Source organism: Pan paniscus, chromosome 4 (genome assembly GCF_029289425.2).
Source record: "Pan paniscus chromosome 4, NHGRI_mPanPan1-v2.0_pri, whole genome shotgun sequence".
Taxonomy (NCBI): domain Eukaryota; kingdom Metazoa; phylum Chordata; class Mammalia; order Primates; family Hominidae; genus Pan; species Pan paniscus.
In genome coordinates, this window is record NC_073253.2 from 11,962,942 (window position 1) to 11,984,914 (window position 21,973).

General features: G+C 37.1%; 1 protein-coding gene across 3 annotated transcripts in view; it reads right to left on the reverse strand.

Annotated features, from left to right (window-relative positions):
- The window catches only part of CTNND2 (catenin delta 2), a 938,532-nt gene that overhangs the window by 744,691 nt on the left and 171,868 nt on the right, over positions 1-21,973 (reverse strand). The window lies entirely within an intron of this gene.

Genomic DNA, 21,973 nt, shown 5'->3' on the forward strand with positions numbered 1-21,973 from the left:
CCTGTTAGAGATGACTATGCATCCCAAGAGAAGGGCAGGCAAAGGAAAGATGATTGTTCCTTCCTCAGCTTTAAGGAGCCAAGAACCATTTATCTGGATTTTGACCTGCTTCCCTTTGTCTCCATCTCCTAAATCAGGTGATGGTTTAAGGAACCCTTCAGTCCGGCTGGGTGCCGTGGCTCACATCTATAATCCCAGCACTTTGGGAGGCTGAGGTGGGTGGATCACAAGGTCAAGGGATCGAGATCATCCTGGCCAACATGGTGAAATCTGTCTCTACTAAAATTACAAAAATTAGCTGGGCATGGTGGCGTGCGCCTGTAGTCCCAGCTACTCAGGAGGCTGAGGCAGGAGAGTCGCTTGAAACCAGGAGGTGGAGGTTGCAGTGAGCTGAGATCACACCAACTGCACTCCAGCCTGGGCCAAAGGCGAGACTCCATCTCAAAAAAAAAAAAAAAAAAAAAGACAGAAAGAAAACTGATCTCACAGCAAAAACAGCTTGAAGAATGTCTACACTTTCTCCTTCGTTGGCCTATTAGCAGAAATCCTTGAAGGCAGATCTAGGAAACAGGAACTGATGAAAAACAAACATGAACTTTAACTCTACATGTCTATTTTTTCCCTAAATGCCTCAGCCTGCTGCCTTCACAGCAGTTACAGCTGAAGGTCCAGGCAGTGCACCGCTACAGTGGCATTTTCAGTGGAAGGGAGGTTAGGGTTGAGTTTGCTATGTGCATCAAAGCTTTTGCTACATTTCTCTTTTATTTTTTGTCATAGCAAAACAAAATACCATGCAATCTGATCCTTTGCCTATTCAGTTTAAACATAAGAAAAACAAGTTTTAAACCCTTGTCACTCCACACCATTTGTACAGATAATACATTTAATTTCCTTCCAATGTGTTCTTATTGACTCTAATTATCAAAGAGAAATCACTGAGATTCCCATTCTTCTTACCAATGATTGGCCTAATTTTTTTTTTTCTTTTTGAGAGGAAGTCTCACTCTGTCGCCCAGGCTGGCATGATCTTGGCTCACTGCAACCTCTGCCTCCTGGGTTCAAGTGATTCTCCTGCTTAAGTCTCTGGAGTAGCTGGGATTACAGGCATGTGCCACCACGCCAGGCTAATTTTTGTATTTTTAGCAGAGACGGGGTTTCACCATGTCGGCCGGGCTGGTCTTGGAACTCCTGACCTCAGGTGATGCACCCGCCTTGGCCTCCCAAAGTGCTAGAATTACAGGCATGAGCCACCACGCCGGGCCAACTGGCCTAATTTGATAGCATTTTTTTATATATATTTAATCGGCATAGTCCTAATTTTAACATGTAGGGCATGCTCATTGCACGCCACTTACATATAGAAATGTACATTCAGGTTTCACTATTGTCCTTTATATAAAAAAATCAAGCAGATATTCTTATGCTAATGGCACATAAAAGTAATAGCTAATGGTTATTTTGTTATTACTACATGTTATGCACTGTTTTAAGCTCTTTAGCTATATTAACTTTGAAATTCTTATAATTCTGCGTGATAAATACTATTATTAACTTTAACAGATAAAACTGACGCACAGAGGGGTTAAATAATGTAACAAAATATATTTACAACACTCCTAGTTACTGTTAAAATGAAGTATAGTTTTGTCTATGGATAACATTCACATCTTGATCTTTCACACTTTGCCACATACTAGCCACACGGCCTTAAGTATGCTAACTTATCTCATTAAGCCTCAGTTTCCTCATCTTTCAGATGGGCATGGGAATTGTATATGATTCTGGTAGGCGGGCAGATTATAAGATAATGTGTGTGAGGCATGGTGCCTGGATCACAGTAAGTCCTCAATGATAATTAGTTAACATTATTATTAGTAGGAGTTCAAACACTGACTTCTAGTCTTGGATTGGGAGTTTATAATTTGTGTAATGTTGGATAAAAGAGTTAAGATCTTTGCTTTCCCTATTTCTTTGCCTGTGGAGTGAGAACTAAATGTCCCCAGCCAGCTCCATCATGTAGCGTAAGGTCAAGTCAAACAATGTTTGCAGAAGCAGTCGGTAAAGTGTAAAGAACTAGACACATACAAACTACTTCTTCTATTAACTCAATAGGGAGAAAAAGGCTTTAACCTTTTATTCCACAATGACTACTTCCAAAAGTTTCAGGGTCTCTGAGCCAACACAGATAAATGCTTTCATTGCATTTTTTTTTAATGGCAAAGTGGTAGCTGATTTTTAAAGAGTTTTCAGAAATATTTTCAACAAAGTACCTCTCAGCAACTTTCTTAGGATACAGACCTCTCTCTGAAGTTTCACAGTCCTTGCTTCTGTAATTATGGATGAAATGTAGTATTCCTACTAACAACACTGAGACATCAAGAAAATGCTGAAATGTTTGTACTGTTCTGTTCTTCATTCAATAAAGGGCATACAGCAGTGTTAAAAATAATTTTATAAAGACAATTTAAATAGAAATATTAAAGTACTTGTAAAGTTCAAACTCTAAATTTTCTTATTTGAAACTCATTTTTCCAATGATGCTAATTCAATAGGTATAATTTAAATAATATTTTTCTCAATTGGTGGTCACAAGGATTGTTTTTGGACATTAAAAGAAGAGGGTAAAACAAAAGAGTCGTTCATCCTAGAAATCAGAGTTTAGTAACTTCCCACAGTTAGCAAACTTAATAGCTTAAAATGAGTTTAAAATAGAATCAAATATACTAGTTGGAGAAGATAAGTTTCTACAAGATTATTTTTTGATTAAGTATATGCCATAGTGAAAATGGGGATATGATACTGAACAGCAGCACACAAAAGCAGAGGTATTTTTTGATAATATAGTTATTCATAGTATCCTAGGGGTCAGGCTAAAGATAAATAAAGTTCCAGCCACATTCCTGCAAAAATGGTATGTACACAGTGCTGCAAAATGGGGAGAAGGAGAAAGAAATGAGAACATAGGATATTCCTCTCCTTATGAAAAATTATATTGACTATGACCAGACAGAAATACTAAATACAGTCAGCAACTTATTTCTTATTTTAGGATGACAGAAATCAATGTGAATGGGTGATTTCACAAATAACATTTGTTTTTGTTGTTAATATTACTATTATTAGAAGGGCTGAAATTAAAAACTATTCTTTGTGGAGACAATTAGCACCTACCTATATTAGAAATACAATATGTAAGCCAGGTGCAGTGGCTCAGGCCTGTAATCCCAGTACTTTGGGAGGCTGAGGCAGGAGGATCACGAGGTCAGGAGTTTGAGACCAGCCTGATCAACATGGTGAAACCCCATCTCTACTAAAAATACAACAATTAGCTGGGCATGGTGGCATGCACCTATAATCCCAGCTACTCAGGAGGTTGAGGCCGGAGAATCGCTTGAGCCCAGGAGGCAGGGGCTGCAGTGAGCCAAGATTGCTCCACGCCACTGCAGTCCAGTCTGGGTGACAGAGTGAGACTCCATCTCAAAAAAAAAAAAATACCATATATATACATATATATAAAGGACAGTTTTTCTCCTAGTATTTTCATCATGAGGATAAGACTTCTGCAACAACCTGGATATCATTAGAATATCTAAATACCAGCTCCATTTCAATACAGACAAATAAAATGTAACACAGAGCCTTAATTCTGCAAATTTCTTAAGGTACAAATTGCAATGAAATATGTCATGGATTTGAAGACTAAAATAAATGGTTTGAAACATTCATTAACACAATCTAAACTTGCCATCTTTAGTGATCAAGGCTTCTGGACCTACCGTTCACCTGGAAGTGTGGCATAGGACACTGGGGACAGCAGGGGGGAGGGACTCTGAGGACTCCATTCAAGTATGGCAGGTCCCTAACAAGACCGTAGCCTCGACAACAAGTTCAATATTAGTTTAACTGTAAATTACATTCTATATTTAACTTTGTTAAACGGGGAGTATATGTTTGCTGTGAGTGATGGCTTAATTTATTTTTAAAGAGAAAGTAAAAGATATTTCTCGTGATTGTATCTGAAACATAGTGAATGAATTTGATGGAAGGAGTGCTCCTGTGGAGCTAACATTGGTAGAAAATGGAAAAAGGGAAATCCCATCAGAAACTGACTGGAGTCGGCCTTCCAGACAGAAAAACAAATGCCTCAACACATCTTTAAATGTTTTTATTTTCCTAGGGATAATGACAATTTTTTTTTATGACCAGCTCCATATTTTTCTTAAGATTACTGCATGAATTTATCTCTTCCTCTCTCAATACCTTACTCTGGTAAAGTTACAGAGCATTACACTGGTTGCCTTGATCTTTTACTTCATTTATATGCATTTACAGATTAGCAGAGAAGCAAGCTCACTTAAAAGGTAGGAAAATTTAGGTTTGAATGCCATTCTCACATTTAATAGTCTGTGACCCAGAATAGGTTGTGAGATCTCTCTTAGCCTCATCTTCATTTTAACTTGAGGATGATACAATCTTCCTCATATGTAAATTGTAATAATTCAGGGGGCCTGGCACGGTGGTTCACACCTGTAATCCCAGCACTTTGGGAGGCCGAGGCGGGCGGATCACAAGGTCAGGAGATCGAGACTCTCCTGGCTAACACAGTGAAACCCCGTCTCTACTAAAAATACAAAAAAAAATTAGCCGGGCATGGTGGCAGGTGCCTGTAGTCCCAGCTACTCGGGAGGCTGAAGCAGGAGAATGGCATGAACCCGGGAGGCGAACAGAGCTTGCAGTGAGCCGAGATCGCACCGCTGCACTCCAGCCTAGGTGACAGAGCGATATTCCATCTCAAAAAGAAAGAAAGAAAGAAAGAAAGAGAGAGAGAAAGAAAGAAAGAAAGAAAGAAAGAAAGAAAGAAAGAAAGAAAGAAAGAAGGAAGGTAAAGAATGAAAATGTACGTGTATTGCGATACATTATTATTAGCTATTATGTTTATGATTATCATTAAGAGAAACAATAATACTTATGTAAAAATAAAATACCTTAAGCTTTTGAGAGATAGGGTTTTTGTCTTAGAGTGAATTTTTCTTCATGGCCCTGAGTTACCAGGCAGAGTGATTGGGGAAAATAAATGCCCCAATTTAATATCCAATACTCTCTGGACAAGTTTAGTTCCATAGCCAGAGCAGATGTGAATGATACTATCAAGCATGAACTCCTCATTCACTCATTTTTACACAAGAATATCACAAGAGACTGCCAAATGCTTTATTGAAATCATGAAGCATTACATCTTCAGGTTGTCGCTGCTTTATCTGTATGGTAATCTGTTGGGGAAAAAAAACAAAGGAAAACACACAAACAAAAAACAAGGCAGTTTGTAACCATTCCTTCTGAGTGAATCCAGGTGGGCACATTCTGATGAATTTTTCAATGTATTCTCTAGCAGTGGACTTAACTGTTAACTCCAAAACCTCCTGTTAGTCAAGCCTTTTTAAGAAAGGAAAAGATCCTTTAACCATCACCAGAAAGTTGTCCAAATAACAGATACATGTGACAAGTAGATTTACCCTTCCTACTCTTTTCTGGGAATTCAGTTCTAGGAGGCCTTGCCAGGAGTCAATATTCTGGAATGCTTCAATTCATGCATAGCTTCTTAAAGGCATCTTATAAATGTCTTAAGATAGAAATGGAAATGTTATGGGCCTGCCTATAAAGAGATTACCCATCCAAGTGCCAAATACATGATTTAGTTAGAATGCATTTGGTTGCAACAGAAGGTCAATGTGAGCTAGTTTAAGCAAACCAAAAAAATGAAAATGACAAAAAACAAAATCAAACAACAAAAAATAATTTATTGGAAGAATACTGGGATCTCTCACTGAATCCAAAGAGTCGAACAACCAAGCATTCTAGCTTTCTTTACAGGGCAGAAAACAAGGCCTCCAATTATCAAAACTCTCTATCGTAGACAAGCAGACTTCGTTCAATACATAATAATGCTGGCATGAAAGGACTCAGAAAAAATGCACTGATGTGTCCGCATCTGTTCAAGTAACCACTCTGGAGCCACCAATCCTCTACGACCAACATGAGCATGGGGTATCTGGACTATCCACAGAGTGAGCAATTAGGGCTTGACAGCCACTCATAAGGGGTTTCCCATAGTAACTTCCAGATTCCTTTATACCAGGTCTGATGTGATACTACATCATTATCAAGTCATAACGTTTCTTGAAAAATGTAAACCCAACAACAAGAAGAGTAGCAATTTAGTTATACACTTAACTAAATAGTTTAAATAATAAAATAATTGAGGGACGTTAACAAAGGATAAATGTAACTTCTCATTCATTTATGTATGTGTATGTTATCAAAAAGGTCAAATTCAAGCATGTGCCCAGATAGCATTACCATGAATAAGAGAGATTATTTACTTTGGTTAAACTCTTTTAAAATTAAATGTGAGGTATTATTGCAATTGAAATATTCACATCACAGCCTTGCAACCCTTGCATCTACCTAAATATATTAAATTTCATTTACTTATTTTCTCTCTATACAATTTCTAACAGTTGTTATTTATTTAATCATTCATTCATTTAACCTAAAATTGAATCCCATCAGTTAAGAAATTGGAAAGTACTAGTCTTTTTATTTACTTATTTGTTTATTTATTTATTTATTTATTTATGAGACGGAGTCTTGCTCTGTCACCGAGGCTGGAGTGCAGTGGCGCAATCTCAGCTTACCACAACCTCCTCCACCTATGTTCAAGCAATGCTCCTACCTCAGCCTCCCAAGTAGCTGGGATTACAGGTGTCCACCACCATGCCCAGCTAATTTTTGTGTTTTTTGTTTGTATTTTTGTATTTTGAGATGGAGTCTCACTTTGCCACCAGGCTGGAGTGTAGTGGCACAGTCTCAGCTCACTGCAACCTCCGCCTCCCAGGTTCAAGGGATTCTGCTGCCTCAGCCTCCCGAGTAGCTGAGACTGCAGGTGTGCACCACAATGCCCAGCTAATTGTTGTATTTTTAGTAAAGACGGGGTTTCGCCATGTTGGCCAGGCTGGTCTCAAACTCCTGACCTCAGGTGATCCACCCACCTCGGCCTCCCAAAGTGCTGGGATTACCAGCATGAGCCACCATGCCCGGCCAAAAGTACTAGTCTTGATACTAGAAATTTTGTTATGAAATAGTGATTTTTTGAAAAGACAGAAAATGAGTTTCACCTTACTCACTGTATTAGTTTGTTCTCACGCTGCTAATAAAGACGTACCTGGCAGGGCACAGTGGCTCACACCTGTAATCCCAGCACTTTGGGAGGCTGAGGCAGGTGGATCACCTGAAGTCAAGACTTGGAGACCAGTCTGGCCAACATGGTGAAGCCCCATTTCTACTGCAAATACAAAAAAAATTAGCCAGGCATGGTGGCAGGCACCTGTAATCCCAGCTACTTGGGAGGCTGAGGTGGGAGAATTGCTAGAACCCTGGGGGCAGAGGTTGCAATGAGCTGAGATCACGCCACTGCACTCCAGCCTGGGTGACAGAGCAAGAGACTGTGAAAAAAAAAAATGTGCCTAAGACTGGGTAATTTACAAAGGAAAGAGGTTTAATGGACTCACAATTCAGCATGGCTAAGGAGGCCTCACAATCATGGCAGAAGGCAAAGGAGAAGGAAAGTCACGTCTTACATGGGGGCAGGCGAAAGAGAGATTGTGCAGGGGAATTCCCATTTTTAAAGCCATCAGATCTCATGAGACTTATTTACTACCATGGGAACAGTATGGGGGAAACTGCCCCATGATTCAGTTATCTCCACCTGGCCCCACTCTTGACATCTGGGGATTATTACAATTCAAGGTGAGATTTGGGTGGGGACACAGCCAAACCATATCACTCACCATTAATGCTATCAACACCTTCTTAAATATATTCCAACAATTTAAATAAAATAGCTTTATTGACTTCCATAAAATAGTCCAATGGCAATAAAACATCAGGACTCTTGAAATGAATTTCGCACATTCAATTCAATCTCAGTGGTTAAGTGTGAAATTTATTACTATTGTTACTCATTATCAATTAATAAAATAATTTCAATATTCGTATTTGTAGCTACTATGCAAAGAGCAGCTTCCATATTCCAGGCACTACGACAGGCCCTTTCCATTGAATCCAAAAGAAGGAAGATGTCTCAAAGGGGCACAAGGACACTTTGCACAACATAATTCAAATAGTGGCTAATGTTCTTAAGATTTAATGAGGACTATCTAGAGTCTCCTATCCCACCTTTTGTGAGAATTTCAATTGACCCAAGATTTCTGGAAACCCCAGAACTTCATGTTCTACTGGTCATCTGTGGCTCTGAGCTCCCGCTTCTGTAGGAACTATCTCCTTCTTCATTCACGGACAATAACTATTCGATGTGCTGACTGAGATGAGCAACACAACTTGTTCTCCTTGATTTCCCCAAAGCCTCTTGATATCAGACATTGGCAGCTGCTGGGACTTGCAAACACACTTGTGATCCAGAGGGTTTTAAGTCACAGCAACAAAAATGACCTGATTATCAAGAGTTCTAACACGTTTTCTTTTTTTACAAAAAAAAAATAAGAAAAGTAAGAGAGAAAAAATCTACATCTTCTCCCAGAACACTGAAATGTAACATGTTGAAGTGTTATCAAGGAGCTTTGAAACGCCTCCTGCACTCTCTCTCCAGCGGATTTATAGACCATCTCATGTAATAATCTGTCAATAAGTCAAATTCTGAAAGCTCATTTATTATTTTTTTTTTCTACCAAATATCCTCTCCTCTCTCCATATTTCCTTAGTGACTAAAGAAACTCCAGATTCACCATTGGATTTCCTGATTTAATCCCCAGCTTGAGACTGCATAGTCTTTACTGCTTAATTGTCTAAGAGAGATGGCAAAGAGTAATTCATCAAGCTGATATCAACTGAGGAGCACAGATTTCCATGGGCATCCTAATAAACTAATATGTGTTTGTAAAATGTGTGTTATTATATGCATACATTCCATTACGACACTGAGAGCTAACTGTCTTCATTTTATCAGATAATTAAAATCAGTTTCAGAAATGTTACATAACCAAGGCCATTCAGTAAGAAAATGCTGGAGGAATCTGAAGTAAGTCTACTGATTCCAAATGTATCACTTTTTCCATCATGCAGAATATTAGCCCACACTCTATGGCCACTTATGAATCAGTCCTTAAAACAAGATGGCATACTTCTTCAGAAGCGAGTGTCACGTAGCTTACTCTGTGTCATGGCAGAAGCCATGAAAATTACCTTATCCTTAAAATAGATTACAGTCCAGTAGTACTGAGTGACTTTCCCCCTAATTAACAAAGATAATCAGATGTCCCACCTCAAGTCCTTACCTAGACTTGTGGTGGAGACAATGGTTCCTAACGCTACATAATAAATTGTCTGTTGTTATAGATACTACATATTTACAAAGTATGGATATCTCAGACCACAGAGGAAAGATTCTTAGCAGGAACAACAACAACAAAACTATATTTAAATGTTGTCAAGATTAAAAAATAATATGCAATATTTATCCTTAGCGATGAAATACTAATAAGTAGATTTTACTAGCTAACAAGTTATATGTCAGAGTTTAACAACATATATGATTTGGAGAAGACCTTAGTTCATTTAGTTAAATCTTCTCTCTAATTTAAGTCCCTCACAGATATTCATTCAGATTCTCCTTGCTTAATTCTAACATCTAGGACTTCACTACTTCTCTCTTTGAATTTGTGGCTAGCTCTGACATACACACACACACACACACACACACACACACACGCGCGCGCGCATACATACCACAGATGCTTTCCAACTTTTTTTGTATCCTAGTATCCTATGTTTCATATGGTAGTTAGAAAAGGATAATATATTTTGAGCATGCTGTGCAAGGCAATGGATGAAGCCAGTGCAAAGAGCTTACCCAGCCACACCCCAGGCTAAAAAGAATTGCATCTCAGCACATTTACTGACAAGCGATGGTACATCTCTGTGCTGCCACCCACTGGTCAAAAGGTCTGTCATTGATTACTGTTTGTCAGTGAACTTCCCGAAGAGACAGCAGGAACTGGCCGTACTTGAGAGTACTTCCCTAAATTTGTCATTTGCTGGCATCTTTGAGACCATTTTTTCCATTAAAAAAAAGTCTACCTTATGAACACATCCCCGAGGCAGATCTGCAGTGAAACTTGCCATTGTCACTAGCAATGTAAACCCCAAACCTACTTGTTCCTTCCAAATATATGGGGGGCTACTTAAGTCTTTGAGTTATTCCTTTCAGGCTTAAAGTTCCTCAAGTTTGTAACTGAGATTCATATCTGGCACCTGCCTCTCCTAAATTTTGACGCTTTATCCTAATGCTCTTCTCAGTTGCAAAACAGTTATTGAACAAAAGTTTGGTTCTTCTTTTGCATAACCATGTTTGAAGACAGCTCCTACAGCCCCCCTTCCTGTCTCACCCGACCACCCACAATTTGCAAACCAAGCATCATTGATTTTCCCACCTGCAACATATGTAACTTGGTTTCTATATTCTTCACAGGCGTGGGTATGCTGCCGCGACTCATGTTTGGGAGCTTATTTTGTCTACTGACTAAATATATTGCTAATATTTTTAAATATAATATTTACATATTTTTAAATGTGTTGTTGTTCTGCCATGGAATTTTTTTGATGTTCTTAGACTCTGGTCTAGCAGTTCATTTCAGTGTTACCTCAGCTCACTATTCTGCCTATAGTCAAAAAAGTCAGAAAACATCAAGTGTTGGCAAGGATGTGAAGATATTGTAATCCTCATAAAATACAGAAACAGCCTGGCAGTTCTTCAGAATGTTAACCTAGTGTTGTCATGTGACACAGCATTTCCACTCTTAGGTTTTTATTACCCAAGGGAAATAAAAACATATGTCCACACAAACTTGTACACAAATATTCATAGCAACACTACTCCCAATAGACAACAAGTGAACACAATCCAAATGGCCATCAATGAATGACTGCATAAATGAAATGAGGTATATCCATACAGTGGAATATTATTTGGCAGTAAAAAGTAATGAAATCCCGATGCATGCCACAACATGAATGAAACTTGAAACATTATGATAAGCAATATAAGCCCTTTAGAAAAGACCATATATTTATAATTCCATTTACATAAAACAATCAGAATAAGAAAATCTGCAGAAGCAGAAAGTATAATAGTGGTTTCCTGGAGTGAATGTGACTATACCAAAACCACATAAATAAGGGAACAGTATGGTATGTGAGTAAATCTCAATAAGCTGTTTTTTTTTTAATTCACCCCGGGCTACATGGAATCGTAAGACTTAGAAGTAGAGAAAATGGTCTAACATGACTGATTTTTTATAAACATGGAAAAAATGAGTGAATTGGTTATCTACTGCTGTGTAACAAACCACCTCAAGATTTACTGACTTGAAATTATAACCACCATCTGCTTTGGTCCTCTATCTCCAAATATCAATGAGGACAGATGGCCTCTGCTTCACACAGCATTAGCTGGGGCTCGGGGCTCCACTGCTGATGGCTCACTGGAAAGGTTGCTAAGTCAGTGCTGGCATCAGCCAGGAGTTCAGATGGTGCTGCATGCCTGGAGATTGCGTGCCTGTCCATATGGCCTCTTTACAAGGGTCTTGAGCATGTTCACCTCATGGTGACTGGTTTCTAAGAATGAGCATCTCAGAAGAACCAGGCAGGAGGTCTACTTCCCTGTAGTCCTAGTCACATGCATTCCCTTCCACCGTAGTCCTAAGCCTAACTGGAATGAAGAAGAGGAAATATGGAGCTCATCTATCAACGGGAGAGGATCAGATTCTCATCACAAGAAGGATGGGAGACATAGGAAATTGTGATCTAGCACTCTGAAACAAGACAACTTACCATAGTGAGTTTTAGGCTAAGTTTATTGTCACAATTCCCCTGTTTACTTCGCCTTCCTGCAATCTTTATTTAGGGTCCACATTTCTAACAAAACCACCTATTTACTCACTTGCTGTGTTGATGAAAAATATATTCATATTTTACATTTTAGTGAGGTAGCTTTCAATAATAGACTGCTTTAAGACACCATTTTCACAAAGAGTTTTCTCCTAAGAAGATGCTGAAAAGTAAACCCTCACATGAGCCAGGGACAAGAATAAAGAATTTGCTATAACAGTACTTAAATTTTTCAACACAAATCCTCCTAGCATTTTCTTCTATGAAGATTCTATTTCCCGTAAACTGAAGAGAAGACTGAAATTAATGGTTACACAGTTGCAGGTAAGTATGCTTTTTGTCTCTCTTGGAACCATCTACACAAATGTGCTCAAAAGGAAATGTGCTAAAATAAAAAAGTGCCAACAATAAAAGAACTACTCATATACAACACTGTATAAGTCCATTCTCATGCTGCTATGAAGAAATACCTGAGACTAGGTAATTTATAAACGAAAGAGGTTTAACTGACTCCCAGTTCCACAGGGCCTGGGAGGCCTCAGAAAACTTACAATCATGGTAGAAGGCGAAGCAAACATGTCCTTCTTCACATGGTGGTAGAAAGGAGAAGAATGACCAAAGGTGGGGGCGGAAAGCCCCTTATAAAACCATCAAATCTTGTGAGAACTCACTCACTATCACAAGAACAGCAGGAGGGTAATTGCCCCCATGACTCAATTACCTCCTACCAGGTCCCTCCCATGACACATGGGGATTATGGGAACTACAATTTTAGATGAGATTTCGGTGAGGACACAGCCAAACCATATCAAACACATATGACATGCCACCATTAAACATAAAAAATAAATAGTAAACACAAAAAATTACTTCAAAATCTGTAATGATTAAAACATTTTAATATGACAACATCAAGAGTTTCATCAAGCACAAATATGTGAAAAATCTCCCAAACACAAAAAGCATACAAAATAAGCACTAAAACAAATAATTGGATTTTTCTGAGACTCTGGGGAACAGCATGCTTTCAAACAGCAGTTAAAAATCACTGAAGGAGATTTTCAACAAATATAATAAACTTGGCATAATTGTATACAAACAAAAATAATTAAGTGTATTTGTATGTTTTTTATGTGTAAAGTTGCTGATTCATGTACTAATATGGTAGGTTTTTTTTTCCTTTTAACTAAAACAAGGTACACAGTCTAGTTTCAAAAAAAAAGACAAAGACACATTTTATTAATGAAGGATATAGTTGAGTAAATAAGCCTCATATTAAACTGAAAATACCTCATTCCACCTGATTAAATGAGTTTTGATTGAGGTTGTTTATAGAAAAAATTGCAATGTGGGGGCCTAGGATTCATCAGTCAATGGGCACATTCTGAAGCGATATGCAGGCGGCCCAAATGGAAGATCTAGACCCAATACAACCATTAAAATAAGGGAAAAAGCATATGATCAATGTAACACTGGAAATGAGACCCCTGCACCACAAAAGTGACTAAGGACTTTTACCACAATTAAGCAACGCATTTACTTTTGTGCTAAAATAAAATGGAAAAAGACAGTAAGTTCATTCCTAAGTCATACTCTCAATACAAATATACTAAACACCTCCTCCGTGGCTGGCACTGCTCCAAGAGCTGGTGACCCAACAATAAGGAGGGGAGACAAGGCCACATCCCCATCCAATAAGCTTAGGTGAGAGTTAGAAAAATATTACAGTTACTGGGCCGGGTGTGGTGGCTCACGTCTGTAATCCCAGCACTTTGGGAGGCCGAGGTGGGCAGATTACGAGGTCAGGAGATCGAGACCATCCTGGCTAGCACAGTGAAACCCTGTCTCTACTAAAGATACAAAAAATTAGCTGGGCGTAGTGGCGGGCACCTGTAGTCCCAGCTGCTCAGCAGCTGAGGCAGAAGAATGGTGTGAACCTGGGAGGCGGACCTTGCAGCGAGCTGAGATCACACCACTGCATTCCAGCCTGGGCAACAGAGCAAGGCTTCATTTCAAAAAAAAAAAAAAGTATTACAGTTATTCAGTTATTAATTATTACTAGTAGTAAGAGTAATATGTCTATTACTGAAACGGTTCATTTATATTTAATCAGTTGACTATAGTTAACTATTGAAAGGTTTTCAATGTCAGTAAACAAACCAGTAAAGCTCCTAGTATGGTAATTTCTTATCTTGGGTCTCCATAAAGACAGAGTCACCAAATCACTGCAGCATTATTCAAGCCGTGTTCTTGGGGGGCATTCCAGTGGAGGGATGAGGTGTTGTTTTCAATATGAGCAGAGCTCTCAAAAGTGAGAGGATTTACACTCTAGATGATTCATTTGAAGAATAAATTGCCTCTGGCTTTTGACAGGAGGTCTCTATTAGGCAATTTCAGGTCTCTGAACAGTATCTCAAGTGTGTGGTATTATCTAACAAAATAATTTAATAAAAGTGGCTGTTTTGTTAATAGGTGGGCTGGATTCCAAGCTTATCTATTTCGGTGGAGGGTTTCTCCCCTGTTGTGGAGGTGGTGGGCATGGGTGCCGGCCAACAGGGCTACAGTGGTATTTCAAAAGTTCTGAATCAAATAAAAAACTTTAACACCTGTGGTTGATATCCCAGAGTTCTACTTTTCAGAATAGAAGATACGGCAGTGTCAAAACTATATGTGGAATTGTTTGTGATTTCCTATAAAAACTATGGACTAGTTAGACTTTTATGTAATTTTAATTTTTAATTTGAGCATAATTTCTTTATCACTCCAAGATGTGTAACTTGCGAAAATGCATCCCCAAATGACTAAATCTATTGACTTGGGGAATGAAGCTATTTAGCAATGTCTCTCTAGATGTTGAAGATTACCTGTCAAAAGTGATTTTTTTTTTTTTTGCCTTATTGATATTGAGTTGTTCTTTCTCACAGTAATTAGGCAAGTGGCCCAGCTGCTTCCTGAGGCTATGAGTAGAATATGAAAGTCAGAACTTGTCCTTAGTGAAAAAGGAGGATGCTAATCTTCACTTTTCCATGGGTGGCCACAGAGCCAGCTCATTTAGAGCCCAGGGCATGAACTTGCACGTGTGTTTTATGATTGCAGCCCAGTGACAGCAACTTGAAAATGATCGATGGGCTGCCTCAGGCATGTTTACCTGTGTCACTGATGGATGCTAGAGATAACTCCAGTCCAGGCCACTGATGCCCAGCAACAGAAATTTTCAACTAAAGTAAGAATGTGTCTAACCCACAGTATTCCCTTCCTGTCACATTTTCTCTACAGATACAATTAACTAAAAAATAAGGTATAGTAGTTCCTTAAATTATTTGTATTTGGGTTATTAGTGATTCCTTTTAAAAATACATTGCGGATCAAATTAAATATATTGCAGATCAAATTAATGTATAAATTTCCCTATTCTCTTCTCCTCGTTAAATAAGAGACTGGCAGAGAATACTATCTAACTTGACCTTAGCAAAACCTTGGTCATAGAAAAATATTTTTCTTCAGAAAAATATCAGACAACACATTGTAGGCCTATTATTTTATCTAAATGATGAGGTTGTGTAGGGTAGTGGAGGGAAAAAGCATTGAATTTAAAGTAAAACATAAAGTCTCAGTTTCTTGATCATAAAACATACTGAGCAAAATAATCATTAGAGGAAAAATATATGATTTAATTATATATCTGAGGAAATGTTTCACATGTACATTTTATAGAAATACATGTTTTACAAAAATATGTAAACTAAAGGAATTTATTGTCTGTTCTTTTTAAAAAACGTTTTTGAGATACTATTGAACATTGTTTCCTTGCTCTAAAATAATTCCTGTGTTTTTCTTGACTATTCCTACTATATCTGGTTCCATTTCTCTGAAAAATCAACATTTTTCCCATGAGCTTCCTCTAGAATATTCTATGGGTTAATTTCTTGCTTTATGCAAACCATGCACAGCGCACTGACTATTTTACCCCAGGAGCCCCTGCTTTGTTGGCCTGCCAGTGGCCCTTGTCAGTAATTAATGATGACATATTTTCCAAGCGAATTTTTAAGAGTCTTGAATCTCTTTTTTTCAAACCTTTGCTCCAGGCAGTGTCTGTCAAAGTAGACCCAATGATTAATGTACAAGGAAGTGTGACATGTCACTTTTTTTCATACTGTGAAAACGGAATCAATCTAAGATCAACAAAGGTAAAAATGTGAAATATAATTATACTAAATAATTCACAGTGAATCTATATCACATACTCATTAGAAACATGTTTGAAATAATATCAAATGATATGAAAAAATACTCCTCATAGAAGGTTAAATGTACAAAGAAGAATAAAATATTTATAAAGCAAAATGAAAATTTTGTACAGATAATCTTATATTCATATAAAAAGTCTGGAAGGAAATCTCCCTAAATATTTGCAGCTACCTCTGTTTGTGGTGAATTTAAAAAAAAAAAAAAAACCCAATTCATTTATTTTTCCTATCTAATGTTTTAAACTTTTACACAATATGCATGAATTACACCTTTATAGTGGAAAATTCATAAAAATTACTAAAACACCACATTATACATATTCAGTATGATTTTACATATGAATATTTAACAATGAGTTGTAGTAATAAATATGACAGAAGCGTTAGAAGCACTATATTGTCATGTTACAAAACGCCACATACTAAAAGCTTATTTTCTAATCTAGCATATAACACCCTAGTCTCTTTTTTTCCCCATGATAGCTCCAGTGCTCTGTAAACCTAACAACTAACGCTATTAAATAGAACAGAGCATAAAACAATCAAATGAGTTAATTCTTGGAATGGAGTTTGAAATTATCAAAAGGACAGATAGGTATATAAGTGTCCTGAGAAGAGTTATAAACTGAAACTAAGGAAAATATTAAGTTTCAGGGGGAAAAGTCAAAATAACTTACAGTAACTAACAGAATACACATAAGAGAGCATCAGGAAGCAGGGGTGGAGAGACAGAGATGGTCTATCCAGAGTTCTAGAATTATTCATCCATAACTGGAACTCCCAGCACACATTACCAAGACTTGAATAAGTAGTTTATGATTTGTTTCTCCTTGATGTATAGTTTTATTTATCATTTTTCTGATGCACAGGGTTAACAAGTAAACAAATACACTTCAAATGCAGGTGGTCCCATCAATCTCATGCTACCTGAGCATCCCTTTCCTTCATACATGAACTTCATAACTTTACATACACACTCATTTTCTTTCTTTACCCTCCTGGAACTCTAAACACCCCATCTGGTCAATCTATCTACAATCCTTCCATCCTGTACGTATGAAACTCACAAGGCTTTCTGATCCTTGCTCCCCCTTCCTTGTTATAAACCATATCATGTGTCATGACCCAGTTCCACGGACTCCTAGCTTGCACCTTTATCTCTCAATTCACAGCTTGAAACAGATGATCACTATTCCTAATACAGCTGAGTTTCTGCAATAAACGTTAAAGGAAATGCATGCTTTTTTTTTCATTTCTAATCCACCCTGGCTTGAAACAAGAAATAAAAATTCAGCAATCATGTAATTCTCACTTAAATTTTGATATGTGAAGAAAGTTCAACTGGTAGCACTATGCTATGGATAATTCTTCCCTTCTCTGACTAAACGAATATAAAGTTCACTGGTCTTTGCAGATAATCTCTATCTTCTTGACCTTTCCTAAGGTGTTATAACTTCTGCTTTTTCTTGGATGATAATTTTGTCATTAATTTCATAAAATGCTTTCCCAAAATACCATCCGAAATTTGATTAATACTTATAGGTCATTTCCCTAACAACACATTGTGTTATCAGAAATTATTGTTGCACATGATAGTAACACTAATAATGCTGAAAGATTTAGCAATGATATGTGGCACTGGAAGAAAACTAATTAAGGGAGTATTTTATAATGAACTTCTTCCAAATAGTATTCTTGTTATATATAGAGGTAAGTTACTTTTGAAATTCTAAATGTAGAAGCTGAATAAAAAGGAAGGCATGCTATCCTCACAAGAGATGATGTAAAAGATTTAGTTTCTTTAGATTTTAAATGAATCTTTTTAAATTCTTCCTTGTGGCTTCATACGACACAACATATATAAAGTACTCAGTGTCGTGGTTTGCCCCATAGTGAAAGCCCAGAAATGTCAGCTGGGCATGGTGGCTCACACCTGTAATCCCAGCACTTTGGGAGGCCAAGGCGGGTGGGTCATGAGGTCAGGAGTTTGAGACCAGCTTGACCAACATGGTGAAACCTGTCTCTACTGGAAAAAAAAAAAAATAGCCAGGCATGGTGGTGCATGCCTGTAATCCCAGCTATTCAGGAGGCTGGGGCAGGAGAATCACTTGAACCTGGGAGGTGGAGGTGGAAGAGGTTATGGTGAGCCAAGATCACACCACCGCACTCTAGCCTGGGCGACAGAGCGACACTCCATCTCAAAAACAAAACAAAACAAACCCACAGAAATGTCTTACTCTTACTTTCCTATATTTTGTACGATAAGAAAAACTAAAAGGAAGAGAATGTCTGTTTTGCTACCTTTGAATCACCAGTATCCTAAATAATGGTACTCAAAAAATCCTCTAAAATCAAGAATACGGTTTATAATGATTGTGGAACTAAAAGAACAATGAAAATTAGTGTAACAATAGAGTATCTGGAGTTACAAATGCTCTCAATTTCAAGTTTATTTTTAGTCTGTAAAAATCATCTGGGGTTTGATAATATATTGACTGAAGAGTTTCCTGAAATTTTCATCTATATTTTTTTCTATTTTAAAACTCTTTACATATGGTTGTCTTATATTTTTAACTCCACTGCTAACTACTTTAAGGCCAATTCAGATAAAAATTTTAAGAAACAACTTAGCTTTCACTCTGCAGATAATATTCTAGACTTGAGGAAAAAAATAAGGAACCTTTAAGAATGATTTAGGATACAAATCCCCTAATGAAGGATAAGATTGGTTGTTTGCATCAGGACATCCCCAAAAAGCTCATGGAATCTGCTGCTTTTTGATTTATGCTTTCACCTAGGCAGATGCTGCACGTGGGACCTAATTCCCAGCTTCTGACTTGGGCACCTGGGGCTTCTCTATCTCAAGTTTCCAGAACACATTTGCATCCCTCCCCAAATTACTTATGTGCCACCAAAAAAAAAAAAAAGTCATCTTTGCTGCCCCAAAATGAATAATACATTTTTTAATTCCTCAGAAAAAAAACTTTTCACAGTGAGTTTGGCTGTGTCCCCACCCAAATCCCCTATGTCTTCAGTCTGTTTCCACCTCCATCTAACTGTAAAACACATATGCTAATCAATATTAATAGTTTGATTTGTTTCCTTCTATACTTTTCTAGATGCTCATAAATATGTATAAACCAAAAACATATCTAATGTTCTGAGTTTTTAAAAACAGGATAATGCCATACTATGTAATTTCCTTTCTAAAATTCTCATGGATTTCTTCCCCAAAGATTAAACATATAGCCCCAACTCATTTTTACTAATGACTGCATAATATTTATAGAAAGAATATAACATTTTCAACTCTTCACCAAGCCATCCGTATTTTTGGCTATTTCAAATAATTTTATAATAAATTTCGACACACATAAAATCTTACCTATTTAGTCACTAATTTCTACAGAATATATATCTAAATGACTAAATCAATGGTTATTGAACATTTTAAATGTCAATGCATAGAAACAAATCATTTTACCAAAAAATTACAGCAATTTATATTCCCATTTGGAATGAAAAAGAATGTGGATTCCTCCAAGCCTTAACTCTTACCTAGCATACAATATAAACTACTTTTCAACAGCTGTCTACCTGGTAGATTAAAAATTAGTTTTATTTTCACTTAAAATTGTATGTCCCCAGTGGGTGCATTAGAGTGGACATTTCTAAACATTCATTACTTGCTTGCATCTTTCTTCTTGCATCTTTCTTCTGTTTATATCCTTTGCCTTGTTTTGTATTCGTTTATTTCTCTTTTTCTCACCAACATTAGGAAGTCTTCATATATTAATTTTATCAACACGTTATTATACTTGTGGCACATATTTTCTCTTGGACTATTTTTCTTTGCTATTTTGAGTTGTGTCTTGCTATTACTAGTAGTATTCATATTGTGAAACTCATCGACCACTTATGTATGGCTTCTGGACTTCCTCTCTTATTTAAAACTTTGCCTACCTTTAGTTTACAAAGCTCCTTCCCCAGAGTTTCTTCTAATATGTTAATGGTTTTATTTTTACAGTTACCATTTTTTTCCCTGTGAGATTTATTTCTCTTTATGCTGTAAGTTAACAGTTTTAATTTTCTTCCAGATGTCCAGTCAGTTATGACAACACCATGTAAGCCACTTCTTTGTAATGAACTGAAACACGAATTTTAAGTGAATAGGCATATATGTATATTTGAATCTGTTTTGAACCCTCAATTATGTTTCACACAGAGACCATTCTTGTTTGGGCCCATTGGGTACTACTGTGATTGGTAAGATTGGTAAGATAAAATCTCTCAAAACTTTCCTTGCATTCTCATATATTTATACTTCCACCGGTCTTTAAAATAGTTTGATCCAGTTTGCCAAAGAAACAAACAACCAGCCACAGGATTCTGATTACAACTGCCTAAATTTTATATCCTAATTTGGGAGACAGTAATATTGTGATGATACTAAGCTTTTCAACAGAGGAGCACGCCATGCCTTTTTATTCATTCTGAATTACTTTATGTCCTTGTGATAAAATAATTTTCAGCAGACAGGTCTTGCCTTTTTGTTACATTTGTTCTTTCTGCTTTAAATTTTCTTACTACTCAGAAGTTAGTAGCCTAGCAAGACTTCCAGATCACACATGAATAAGAAAGCATGACATAACTCAACCATAACAAGGTAGTGTATTGAGGATGGGGAGTGGTATTAACCCCCTTGGTGGTCCCTTTTTCCATTTCCCCTAAAACATAATCAGAAAACTCTCAAGAGTGAGCTTTGGAAAGCAAACTAATCAAGGAGCACAGCCTAAAGCTCAACCCAATTTCCTGCTTCCTGACTATTTTCACAAACTAGACTATCCACTCAATCTATTCAACTCTCCCTTGAGTACCTACTTGGCTGAACACTTCCTGACCAGATGGCATACTTTTGACTGATAGCATCATTGATCCTTTCGGTCAGTGGGTTGACTGTTTAGGTGGTTTCCCACTCTTACCTAAATCAGTTTCCACTCATGAAACAGAATCAGTTTCCTCTAGAGCCCTTCTTCTTTTTGAGTAGCGTTACTATTCTTAATTGCTCCCATTTTAGGCTCTCGCTCTGCTGAGATGTTCCTGGAGTCAGGTAAGTTGCCAATTCAGCATCACCAAATCACATAACCCAAACACGGCAGGCTTTTTTACTTACAATTTAAAAAACTGATATACTTTCTAGCACATGTTTAGAAGAAGCAATAACTAAAAGAATCTTGATCGTCCAGCTCTCTTTATTTACTACTTTTTTATTTACAAGAAACATGACTTTTATAAAGTGACGTTTTAAATCTAAGGTTCAGATTTTATTTACTTATGCATTTTTTGGCAAAGTAACATTGGAGAAAGAATCGTTCAGACTTTCATTAGTTTGAGAAGGAAATTTTAGACTACATCCTTCCAGATCCATCTCAGAAAACACTGGAAAAACCAATTTGCCTTGACTTTGATGTGATATTCATTTACTGTCATATATATTTTTAACCTCCCGGATATATTTTAATTTTTCATTAGATTTTATCTTTTCTAAGACTAATTATTTCACTTTGTATGTTTAATAGTATTAAATGTCAGGTCCATCAATTAATCTGCCAAAACTTCACCCATAGGAAATTTTGATTGTAAAGTTGTTTTACTTCCCCTATAAAATATCTTTTCAAGGAAGGCTGCCCAAAACATGGAGTCAAAAGGAATTATAACCATATTATAATATTATTTATATAATAAATACCAACACTCTGCTACAT